This window comes from Tamandua tetradactyla, chromosome 20 (assembly GCF_023851605.1).
Source record: "Tamandua tetradactyla isolate mTamTet1 chromosome 20, mTamTet1.pri, whole genome shotgun sequence".
Taxonomy (NCBI): domain Eukaryota; kingdom Metazoa; phylum Chordata; class Mammalia; order Pilosa; family Myrmecophagidae; genus Tamandua; species Tamandua tetradactyla.
The window spans coordinates 31361483-31373879 of NC_135346.1; the positions used below are offsets into that span (position 1 = coordinate 31361483).

Consider the following 12397-nt stretch of genomic DNA (forward strand, 5'->3'; position numbering starts at 1 on the left):
TTCCCTCCTGAGAAGCAATCACTGTTGCTAATTCTTACGTATCATCGGAGAGCTATTCTAAGCCATATTTATTCAATGTCTCCATCCCTTCCTTTTTACTCAGGGGTAGCATATGATACACACCGTTCTGGTCCAGTGTGTGGTTATAGATTGTGTCCCAGCAGCACATGTAGGTCTGTCTGTCTCATTGATTTTACCACCCCATGCTGTGCCACCATATGGACACTCTGCACTGTATTTACTCAGTTCTTACCTGTGGACATTTAGGTTGCTTCTAACCTTTCGCTTCCACAAACACTCCTGCAATGAATAGAGACTTGTGCATCCACCTTTGAGCACGCAGGTTGGTAAATGGGGCCGATAAATTCTGTGGAATGGTATTGCCGGGTCAAAGGACATGTGCATTTAGCATTTACTAGACATCACCAAATAGCCCCTCGGAAGGTTTCGAGCAGGGCAATGACAGGACTCCGTGGACCAGCCAATTGCTACTGATGCATTTGGTGGCGGGGTGGTGGGCGAGAGCAAGTTATCTGATTATAAGCCATGAAGTCTGAGATGAGCTAAAGTATCATAAAGGACCGTCCAATGAGGATCCATAGTGAGTCCTTGGAAGCTCTTTCAACCCCAGCTCGGGTACTCCTCTGCAGTACCTCCTGGCAGGCCCCTCCTAGCACCTTGGAGCCTGGGAGAAAGGGGCCGCAGTAGACAAATTCCTTTGCTGCAAGGAGGGGGCCCCCAGCCCTACACCCACCAGCGGGACCCACTTCTCCAGGGGTGGCGGCAAACAGCCTAATGAGGAGAGGACAGGCTGCCGGCAGCTGCAAGAGCTCAAGTTCAGCCAAAGCCCGCGCAGAGGGCTGCCAAGAGTTTCTTCTTTTCATTTTTCCAAGTCTTACGCTTTGGACTGGGGCACAGTGTCATCCTCCTGTTTCCCATTACTTTACAAGGCTCCCATCAAAGCGCCAGCCGCGTGGGCTCTTTGATGTCTGAGCCGGAGCCTGTCTCCGCCTCTGGGAGAAGCATCTTTGCTGAGGAACAAGAGGGGAGCCAGGAGGGGAGACAGTCCCCAGGCCTTCCCCCATGGGTTCCCTGGCTCCACTCTGGCTGGGACCCTGCGCTCTTGGAGGGGGGATGGGGGAGATGGGGGAAGGACCATCACAGCCTGGCCAAGCTGAAAGGTCCCTGTGACCAAGCCCAGGAGGGGACATAGAGGCCCAGCGAGGGCAAAGGGCCTGCCCTGGGCCACACAGAGAATCAGTGGAATGCTCCAGCTCTGGCGGAGGGCAGAAGCTGGGGAGGCTGCAGAGAGGATTTCTGCAAGGGTCAAACTGCCTGGCAGCCTGTGGCTCTCTTGGTCCCTCAGATTCCCCACCTTGCTCCCAAGAGTCTTCTGGCTCTGAAACCCTGCGGCTGAGGGTGGAGGTTGAGTGGGGGTGTCTGCAGTCACCTGACCTGGGCTCAATCCTGGGCTCTGCCTCCTTAGCCATAAGCCCTCAAGCAAGTTCCTTCCCACGTCTGAGCTTCACCTTCCTGCTGGTGAAACTGGGATGCTGACAACTCCCACCTCAGAGGGTCCCTGAGAGGGTGAGATGAGAAGGTGCATGGAAGGGTCTTAGCCCAGTACCTGGCAAATGGAGTGTGGAAAAGGACAGCTCTTATTGTCCTTGTTCTTGATGGTGATAATAACAAAAGAGCGCAGAAAGGTTTTTAAAGGGGAGGGGGCTACCGAGGAGTAGACTTGTTGAGACGCCTTCATTCAATCCAGGGAATCAGAGCCTTCTTTGCTTTGTCCCTAAATCTACTGTTAATGCCAAGGCTCTCTTCTGAGACTCAGGATGGGGGCTGGGGGGTTGGAGGGGAGGGTGCCAGGCCCTGATGGTGTCTGAGTCTGGGAGGACATGGCCCAGCCACCCTGATGAGAGGAAGCCAGGGTGGGAAAGGGCAGTTGTTTCCTGGCAAAGCCGAAAAGGTTTGATTTGACTGGGAAACACATTGAGGAGTCCCTGGCGGCTGGCTCCTCCGAAACGGCTGCTCTGAAGTCGAGCCCGGAGCAGGGAGGCTGTTTTGTATAAAGGGGCTCTGGGGACCTCAGCCATGGGGGACAGGCTGAAAACTCCCCCTGAGTTGCAACACACACAGAGCGAGCCTCCTGCATTTTCTGCAGGCCTGCCTCAGGGGCTGGAGAGTCCCAGCCATCCACCCTTTGTAGGCCAGAGGACCTAGGGCAGGGAAGAAAGGGGCCTGTCCGTGGGAGTTCACAGCTGGGGAAGCAGGAGAACTCCTTTTCAGAAAGCACCAAGCCCTGGTCCCTCCCTTAGGCTCCACCTTCTTATTTTTTGTCACATCAGTGTTTAGCCTGTGATCTTACTTTCTTAACATTTTTCTTTAAATTGACTCGCATTTTACAACTTGAATACATTTGTCTAAAGGGGAACTTAATATTGCTCCCATAAATGGGAAACTTGCATGGCTTGCCATAAGTAATAACCAAATAAAATACAATAAACCCAAACAGTGTTGTTCATGTCTAGTTAGAACCTGAGACTTGCTCTGTCTGGTAAGAAGGGCGATGAGCCAGCGGGAGAGCAGTGTTCAAGACAGTCTAGCACCCAACTAAGGCTTTCTCCTTGATTAGGCTTGCCAGATAAAATACAATATTGCATGAAACATACTAAAAAAGATTCATCGTTTATCTGAAATTCAAACTTGAGTGTCCCTTAATTTTATTTGCTAAACCTGACAACCCCGTTGTTGGAAAATGAAAGATAAATTTTAAAGAAATAATTTTCTACCGCTAAGAGATGAGATGTTTCCTAGGCTACTCAAAATAATCTTGGCGAAGGTTGTTCTGATTCAAGGTAGAGTTAGACTAACGATTCACATTAGTGGGGGAATTTGGAGGTGGGAAGGAGCTTTGGGGAAATCCAGAAAGTCTCCCTGGAGGAGGCAGCACTGGAGGGGAACTCTATGGGTCAGAGAGAGCAAGGCATCCCCCCATCCACTCCCTGGCCTGAGGGACTGAGGGCATGCCTCAGGGATAAAGCCTTGTCCCTGCTCTCAGAGGACAGAGGGGCTTGTGTTTGAGTGACTGTGGTTTGTGAGCATGAGTGGCTGCGTGTGTTTGCCTAAATCACACCCTCTCAGGACAGGAAAAGCCTTCTGAGGGCATGTCCCCTAACACCTCGCCTCCCCTTGCCCCCTGCCCCCTGCAGGAATCTGGAACTTGCTGGCACTTCTCCAGCGATGGAGTAATCATTGTTAGAAGGTCCTTCCTTAGACTGAACAGAAGCCTGCCTTCCTTAGCATCTTTGTGGATTCTCTTCTGCCATCTGTGGACAAAGTACCCCTTTCTGCCCTGGGTCGGCCTTGATGAATAGACTCGTGTCTCTGAATCTCTCCTCTTGGGGCTTAGTTTCTGGCTTCTTCATTTGCAGGGAAGCAGCCCTGGGGCCCAGAACTGGAGAACTGCCTGGGGTGGCCCTGACTCTGGGCACTATTGTCAGGCAGGGAGCAGTGAGGTTTGTGAGTAGGGATGCTGGAAGTTGAGGCCGTGACTGAACCAGGATGGGGCCAGGGGTTCCTTTCTTGGGGATGCTCAGCCTGCCCAGCCTCAAAGTCTGGAGACTGGGCACAGCCCCTGCTCAGTCCTGAATTTTCTGGGTGACCTCAGGAAGTCCAATCTCCTTTCTGGACCTTAGTTCTGCTTTCTGTACTGTGAGCGGCCTGGCCTATTTTTTTTTTTTTTTTTTGGCGTGGGCAGCCTCTGGGTCTCTGGCATGGCAGGCAAGTATTCTGCCACTGAGCCCCGCTGCCCATCCTGGCCTATTTCATAAATGAGAATATCTGTGCCTATTCTAATTGATTGGCGCTGGCTGGCTAAAGCCTGTGCTGGAAAGGATTCTGAGGCCGCGTCCAGGCTGAAGAGAAGCAGACTGTGTGGCCAGCAGAATGTGGGTCTGGAAGCCGTGTGTCTGCCGGTGGCGGCCTTAAGGGGCTGCCAGCACCGAGGGTGCGTGATCTGTGATGATGAAGCAGGCCTCAGAGAGGTGCTCAGGTGTGTGGCAGGGGGCGCCCCGCGGGCGGAGGGGCCACCCGGAGTGGTTCCTCTGGCCGGAGCCCTGTCTTCCTCCAGCCTGCAGGTTCTCACACGTGTGCAGGCCCACGCTCTGCCACCCAGATGGCCAGAGGACAGAGCCGCTCTGTGGAGCTTGTGTGCAGGCCGAGAGTCATGGCGCGAGGGTGGTGTGGAAGGCGGCAGGGCAGGCTGGTGCGCGCGCGCGTGTGTGTGTGTGTGTGCGCGCGCGCACGCGTATGTGTACAGACTGGCTTCTTTGCCAGGACCTGGGTCTATGGGGAAGAAAAAAAATGTGTCAGAGTGGGGGTTTGACTGCTGCACAAAGGGGCTTTCTGCCCTTCCCTGCCTTGCAGGCCCTAGAGGCTGGAAGAGGGGGAAGCCCAGGCTCCGAGTATCTCAGTAGGTCATGTTGAATCCTCAAGCTGGAAGGAATCCTGTAAGGTCAACCAGGCTTTTCCCTGGCCTACAGAGAGACAGCCTTCCTGAGAGACGCCATCTCTTACTTCTGCAGGTGGCTAAAGAAGGAGCTCTGGCCTCCTGTCTGGCTCTCTCTTTCTGGCCCTGATTCTGCTGCATCTCACTGTGTGACCATCACCAAGGCCCTTTCCCTCTTTCTGGGTCTGTAAGATGAAGGAATTAGGCAGCTGGTCTCTAAATGCCCTTCCAGGTTTCACATTTGCAGCCCTCAAGTGCTCCAGAACAGCATCAACAAGCTGTTACAGTTTGCAGAGCATTTTCCTGTTTACTACTTACGTCATCCCCTAGCAACCTGCCCAGGTGGGTATGATGAGCTTTGTCCCTCCAATATATTCAGATGATAGAATGGAGGCTCAGAGAGGGAAAAGGCTCTTTCGAGGTCACACAACAAGGTTATCCTGGGCTGGGCCTAGGACCAGGACTCCTGCCAGCAGGCCTGAACCTCTGTCCACGGACCAGCAGTTTGCAGGAGGGTTCAGTGGGGCCCAGATGCTGTGGAAGGGGGTCTGGAGCCCGAGGGGAACAGAATATGGGGGAGGAGGGAGCTGCTTTGGAATGCTTCACTTCTGTTTTGTACATGGATTTCCATTAGGAGGTATTTTGAGGAAAAAAAACATTGTGGCTAAAAATGTTGAAAGAGCTGTGCTGAACCAGGACTGCTCAGGTAGGGGGCTCTCCCTTTTTATCAGCATAAGCTCTGGGTTGGGAAGCTTTGCCTGGGATTTAGGCAAGAGTTTCATGTGTCTAGTGGAAATAAAGGGATTTACACATATTAGATCAGAGACATTTAGAATGGGATGATATTTGGGTGGAGGCTGGAAAACTTGACAATACACAGAATCAACAAGTATGAAAATGTCAGCACCACAAAGTGTGAATGTTGAAAGGCTCTTTAGGACCATCTGGTCCATCCCTCCCTGCCCTTTGGAAATTGAGGTCTAGAGAGGGGAAGGAATTTGGCCCAGGTTGCACAGCATCAGTGGCAGAGACAGGACTAGAACTTGGGTCTCCTGGCTTCCCTGACAGTTCTGGCAATGGTTGCTGTCTGGGGAGGCAATCGGTGGGGGAAGAGGGGTGGGGAAAGGAAAAGAGGGGGCTGGGGGCGGGACCCGGGGACTGGCAGACAAGAGGTATGCATGGCCCAGCCACCTACTGATAAGAGCCCCACAATGCCATTCCAAAGGGATATTTTATCAAGATGTAATTTTCCCTGCTGCAGACACTATTTTCTTTCTCTCGCAGACTGTACTGGCCTTTGCGATAAGGCGCCTAGACATGTTCACACTAAGGCAGCCAAAACATGAGACAGGAGGGAAAATATTCCTTCTTAATCCACCCCCCCACCCCGCCGCCCCAGTACCCCCCCCCCCCCCATTTCCTCTCATTCTCTCCAAGTTCTCATGCACCCCCCATTAAAGCTGACTGGCCTCTTCCTGCCTTCCAGTAACTCAGCCCGAAGGAGCTGGGAAGGTATGTGGCCCAGAGGAGGTCAAGGGAGAGAAGCGTGCAGGGCCCTCCCCCGGGAGCAGAGGCCCAGGCCGCAGGCTCTCCCACGACGGTGCAAGGGTGAGTGGGGGGGCATGTTGTTCGTGGACTTGCCCTGGTGAGTCCTCTCCTCCTGCCTCCACAGTCCTGGCACAAGAAGTCAGAGCTTTCTGTGGTTTGGGGGTTTAAGCTAGAGGTAGTTAGAGCCTCCCCCAAATGCAGATTCCTTCCTCCCTGACCCCTACTACTGACCTCCTAATCCAAGGCTTGATGGAAATTTCTGGGGGAGGCCGTTACCTTGTCTACTTCCGTCTAAAACCCGCAGACTGCAAGAGATCTGTCTGGCCAGACAACCGGGAATCCTGGCTCAAAACCCACCAGCTCATGGCTGGTCCTGTCCTTTCTGCTGTCTAGGCCTTGGTTGCCCCATCTGCCCACTAAGGGGATAGGACTCAGATGTCCTGGCCCTGCAATTCCACCCCTGGCTTTCAGAAGATGATGCTCTATCCAGGCCTCCTGGGTATGGAGCGAGCTGGCAGCATGGCCCCCACGTACCAGGGCCCCGCCTCTGCTCTGGTCAGGAAGTCCACTCCACCCGCCACATCTGGATGGAATTTACCCCCAAAGCAACTCAATTACCGGTGATCTGATCAGGACCGCTCATGTGTCAGAGGAGGCCCCGGTGAAGGTTGTTCTGCCTTCTGAGGGTCCCTGAGCCTGAGGGTCCCTGGGCATGTGATCTACCCCTCTCACAAGCTGCAGTGCCTTCCTGAGCGCCTCTGGGGAGATGGGCCCTGGTGAGCAGTGTCCTGCTGAGCAAGGGGTAGGGAACTCAGAAGGGATGCCACCTCCCGCTTTGTCTCAGGCCACCATTCAATCAAGACCTGAATCAGAGCACAGAGGCCGGAGGTGAGGGAAGAGGGGAAATGAATTCTGCATCTCCTGGCCTGGCCAGTGGGGATGGTGAGGGCTGGGAGCCGCCCCCCCCACCCCATGGCTTCTGTTCACATTCTGGCCCCTCGTGTGAGGAGCCTGGCTAGAAAAGGCTGCTGCTTGCTCCCAAGGCTGTGGCAGTGAGAGTTCAGAAGACTGGTGCTGTGTCTTAAGTGTGCCCTGCTGTCTTCCTGTGCCTTCTGCTAAGTTGGCTAGCAGGGGACAGCGGGTTTGGGGGTTTCTTTTTCTTCAGATCTGCTCTCCTGGACACCGTGTCCTTCTGCTGCCCCCACGTCCTCACCATCAGCACACCCAGGAGTTCTGGGATGCCGAGCCCTGAGCGGACCATCACCCGGCAATCTCCAGAAGCAAGGAGGGGTGAACCGGCCCAGCTGGGAAATGGAGCAGGGGGGTCGTGGGGGTCACACCTGAGAACGCCTGCCACCTCCTGTACCCCAGCTCTGCATAGGCTGGGTGGGGCTCGCCAGCCAGGGCAGCAGGGCACACGCTCTCCCGCTTAAACACAGACCACCCGCGTTCCACCGCGAACCTAATCAGGACCACGTGAAGGTCCAATTCCGCGAATACTCACTAGTGCCAATTGCAAGCAAGGCCCTGTGCTCAGCGCTGCTGCGGGGCGCGTGGATGTCCTGAGGCAGCATCTCCCTCCCCGTCAGTCTTCAGCCACTGGCAGGATTCTTTCTATTGCCGGGGGCTGAGGACAGGGTGGAAGGGGCCGTCTGTGCACTCGTCCAGAGCATGGGCTCCGGCGCCAGCAGACTGCATTTGAGGATCCCTGTGCTGAACGGACTGGGGGGCTTTCAGCAAACAGTTTAGTCCCCACAGCAGCCTTGCGTGGTGGTAAGGACGGACGGGATGACGTATGTGGACTGAGCGCAGCACCTGGCAGAGAATAAGTGCTCCATGGATGGCAGTTTTATTTTTATCTTATTCAATAATTAGCATCAAGACAAGAACCCTTCAGCTTCCTGGAAACCTTCCGAATGCAGAAACCAAGAAGTCGTAAGAGGCCCCCTTCTAAAAAGGCCTTTGAGCTGTCACCATAACGAGCAGCGTGTCTGAGCTCGGCTCGCCGACCTTCCTCATCAGTAACCTGGTGGCAGATGTGGGAGGCACAGGCCAGCCGTGGGTGACTGAGGGGATGGGGGGCTCCTAGGAGGCCTGAGGGCACCAGGCCGGCATGCGTAGGAGGTCTGGGTTGGGAACCAGGGGGGCCAGGTTCACAGGGGTCTTGAATGTTTCCCTAAGCCAGCAGATCCCCTGGGCCAGCGGGGAGCTGCTGCGAGTTGACCGTGAGGGTGACAAGAGGAAAGAGCTTCTTCAGGAAGCTGACTGTGGGGGCTGACACAGAAGACACCGAGGGGCACCCTGCTGCCCATCAGGCCAGGTAGGGCCGGGGAGAGCCCAGACAGGACTTGATGCTGGGCTCCACCACAGGGGTGGCCAGATAGGGAAATCACCTACTTGGCAAAGCCCCTTCACGTCCTTCCTACCGTGTGGTCTTCGTAATTCAATGAAGCAGTTATCTCCACTTCACAGCTGAGAAAAACGACATCCTTAGAGAAAGGAACTCGCATAGCTCGTTAGCGACAAGGCCAAGGCCGGGCCAAGGACCCGGGTCTCCAGCTTTTGCGTCAATGCCCTTTTCTCTTGCGGTGTTCTTCCTCGCCAGCTCTGGAGTTAGAAAGTCCTGGATGGAAGCCCAGCAGCGCTACCACCAGTGTGGCCTGGGGAAGCGTCTGAACCTCTCTGAGCCTCGGTTTCCCCCAAATGGGGTTGACCGTGGAAGCTACCTCAAAGTGAGGTGGCGAGGGGTCTGCGAGAAGATGTCTGTAAAGATGGAGTCTCTTTCTCTACTGTGAAGCTGGAATCTCTTTCTCTACTGTGAAGATGGAGCGCTTTCTTTACTGAGAGTGCTGGAAGGGTGTAGCCTTATCCCGTGATAGCTGCTCCTGTTGTCTGTCAGTGCGCAGTAGGAACTCAACCATTGTCATCATAATAAATTGTTCACACTTATTGTGGCGCTTGTGCATCAAGCACTGTGCTAACCACTTAACTAAATGGATGGTTAGGCAGTCAGTGGAGGGTGAAGCGGCCGAGTCCTGAAAGAAGTGGGGAGCTGAGGTCACCCCCTCTTCTGCCACCAGAGGGGCGAACTGTGCAGACCAGAAGGAAGGGACCCTAGACTGGAGGGAGCTAGGGGACAGCTCACCGGAAAAGCCAGGCCAGCAGGCACAGCCCCCCAGTGCCAGCACCTGCCGTGGGACTTTAGCTTAGGCTGGTCTCTCTGTGCCTGTTTCAACTCCTGGAGCACAGATGGAGGACATGAAGGACTGGAAGCTGAGCTCTCAGGAGGGACCTCCCACACCTGAGGCCTCCTGGCCTGTTGGGATCTGCCAGCCTGAAGGGGATTTCCTGGGGCCGGCCCAATTCCCAGCCCTGCTGACGTCTCTCCTGGATAGGTGCCTGATGAGGGTGGGGGGTGCTCTCAGAGCAGTGATCTCTATTGAGAAAGGCAGGCGGGCACTCTCTCCCAACCCAAACACTGACCCTCCCTCTGGGGTTCTGAGGTCTTCTCCCCCAACCTCAAGGTGGGGAAGTGGGGGGATCCCTCCTGTTGAAAGAAGAAGGCACCGTTGTTTGGCCTAAGATCCTGATTTGCTGTGTGACCTCAGGCAAGTCCCTGCCCCTTTCTGGGCTTTGGTCCCCTTTTCTCTGAAATGAGGAAGGCAAAGACTTCCAAGCTCTTTCAGAACTCTGATGCTATGGGATCCTGCTGGGGGCTGGGGTTCTTGGGAAGGAGAATTGGGGTGGTGGGCCGGATTCCAGGGACTTGCTTTTCCCACCATGGAGCAGAGAGTGCAGGCACTGGGGGAAGAGTGGTGGGAGAAAAGGAGCACCAAGGCCTCCAGGTGGCTGCAAGAGGGAGCGAGGCGAGCCTGGAGTCTTGGAAACATATTTATTTTTAAGTGTCCTGTGTCACTGGGGGCTTTTTCTTTGGGTTTTGAAATGCTCCAGAAGTCAGCACTCTGCATGTGTGTTTGCTGAGCAGAATATGGGCTGTATTTATTCATCCTTTAGCCCGAGCCCTTAAAAATATAGACGGCTAATGTCTTCAGTATGTATGAAATATCCCATATGCTCAGAAACAAAAGGGGCTCTGTTATTAAAGTTTCATTTCCACACGCCCCCCTCCCCTCCCTCCCTCCCGCCCCCCTGACACCCTGCCCTCTTCCCGTCCTGCTCAGCCTTCTCCGAGACACGGCGAGAGCGAGGAGGCAGGCGGGCAGGCGGCGGGCAGCCGGGCAGCCGGGCAGCCGGACCGAGGCCCGGGTACAGTGGGTCCCTGCAGTGTGGGTGTGGCGTCTGGCTCCAGGTGAGGGGGAGACGGCGGAAAAGAGAGCAGGCTCTTCCATGGGGGTGGAGGTGGGGTGGCACTCAAGGGTCCCCGGGATGGGCAATGGAGGAGTGGGGCCCAAGGTGACTCTTCTTGGGCCTGGGGCCCTGGCAGGGTCCGGCTGTCTGGGACGGAAATGCCCGCTTTGCTGCTAACTGAAACCACATGTGTCTCCCAAGCAGCGGGACAGAGACGCCGCCAAGCCTGGGGCTTGGGGCTAGGGGGAGGAAAGCTGCAGGCTGGCCCTGCCGTGTGCCCCAGGGGTGGGGTAGGGGGTAGGAGGCTGCAGAGCAAGGGTTGGGGCTGTGTGCACTGGTATAAGCAGGAGTGTGTCAAAGAGTGAGCAGATGTCTGAGTTACATGTGTGTGCACGCATGCAAGTTGCAAGGATGAATCTGTGTGTATGTGTTTCCGAGCATACATGCTGGTTGGAGTTTGTGCGTCCCAGAGTGTGCACACTGGCCTGCCCACAAGGGGTCTGAGTGCATGCATGAGGGCCTGTGCGTGAGTCCCCATGACTTCAGTGTCCATTCCCGTGCACACGTGCCCAGGTGTTCCTCACGGCCCGTGGATGTGTGTGTGTGTGTTTTGTGGCCTGTCTGTACACACAAGGGACAGTGAACACAGAATTCCGGAGTATGTGCCTGTGTGTGTGGTGCAGGTGAGTGGAGTGTCCCTGCTCACGGGGCTGAACTGGCCACCCCTGCTTGTCCCCTTTGGCTCCGTCCTGGGGGTTCCCCTGGAGTGAGGAGATCTCCAGCTGTGCCGAAGTGGGTAGGGACCCTCCTATGCTGGGACTCCCCAGTGCCCACCATCCTCTTTTATTCTTTTTCCTCTGGCCCAGTTCCATCTTCCTATGTCTGCACAGCCCCTACCCACTCTCCCAGGGAAAGGCTGTGGCGTGGAACAAGAGGGTCAAGTCTGAAAGAGGGACACCCTTGTCCACAGCCGTCAGGGAGACAGTGGTGGGGATGAGGCTGAGCAGCCTAGGAGGGGTGGGCTCTGCCTTGGACAAAAGACCAGAGGCTGTTCTCCCAGGTTCCGTGCAAATGGGAACGCCCCCAGGCCCTGGTGCCTTGAGTCCTGGATCTTCTCCCCCTAAAGAAGGAGACTTGCCCAGGCTCGGAGCGTGGATTCTGGTAGTGGCTCTCCCACCTTGCTGTGTCCTGGGTCTCAGTTTCCCCATCGCTATGCAGACAGGTTTGGGCCAGCATCGGTGTTTCCTGCACACCTCTGCAGCGTGCACACCTTTGCAGCACATGAGAGGCTGCCACGTGGACGGCCGGTTTTTATTTTAACAAGCATTGCTTGTTATTTTAGCTTACATTAGGGAAGAGTATATACATAGCACATTAAACCAGTGAGTGGATTTAAATAAAAATATAAGCTTCCCAAAGGAATGGAATGGGGACCAGTAGAAGATCCCTGGTCCTGCCCCGATGGCAACATGTTCTCCTTATATTTCCACCATTTTAGATGCTCATGAATGTTGATTTTAGCTGTGCAGGATCCAAAAACGTGCTCTGTCTATAGACCATGTTTTGGCCTCCACAGATGAGCGCTTTAATCACTCCGTGATTGCTGAGTGAAAAGCCCGGTTGCCACTTTATTTGTGTGTGTGTGTGTGTGTGTGTGTGTGTGTGTGCACGTGTGTGCTCGCGCATGTGCTATGTGGAAAGGGGCAGGGGATGGAATTAGCAGAGTTGGGAAAAAGATCAGCCCATCCGCATGGGGCTGGATGCCCAAGGTCAAAGGCAGGGAGTTTGGAAAAAGAGATTGTTTCTTGACTGGCACTTTCAAGTGCTTTGTCCGGCCTTTGAATCACTGGGGTGGGTGGGTAGACAAGGGACCTTGGTCTTTCCGGCCATTCAGCTCCAGCCCCCTGGCCTCCTGGCTGCGTCTTACCTGCCACCCCCGGAAAGGGTGCACTGGGCAGCCCGGTCACTGCCCAAGCTGGTGCAGTTAGGGCCGGTGTGGTTGTGGACGGTCCCTTCACCCCACCTTCC

At 55.2% G+C, this 12397-nt stretch overlaps 1 protein-coding gene across 3 annotated transcripts in view; it reads left to right on the forward strand.

The window, feature by feature from the left end:
* Positions 1–12397, forward strand: part of SYNPO (synaptopodin) — a 68971-nt gene that overhangs the window by 5556 nt on the left and 51018 nt on the right. For 2 of the 3 annotated variants that reach the window (XM_077137414.1, XM_077137417.1), the window contains exon 1: positions 10261–10370. The exons of the other annotated variant lie outside the window; for it this stretch is intronic. The gene's annotated coding sequence lies outside the window, so the exon portion shown is untranslated. Of the gene's footprint in view, positions 1–10260; positions 10371–12397 lie in introns of those variants that run through there. 3 annotated transcript variants of the gene reach the window in all.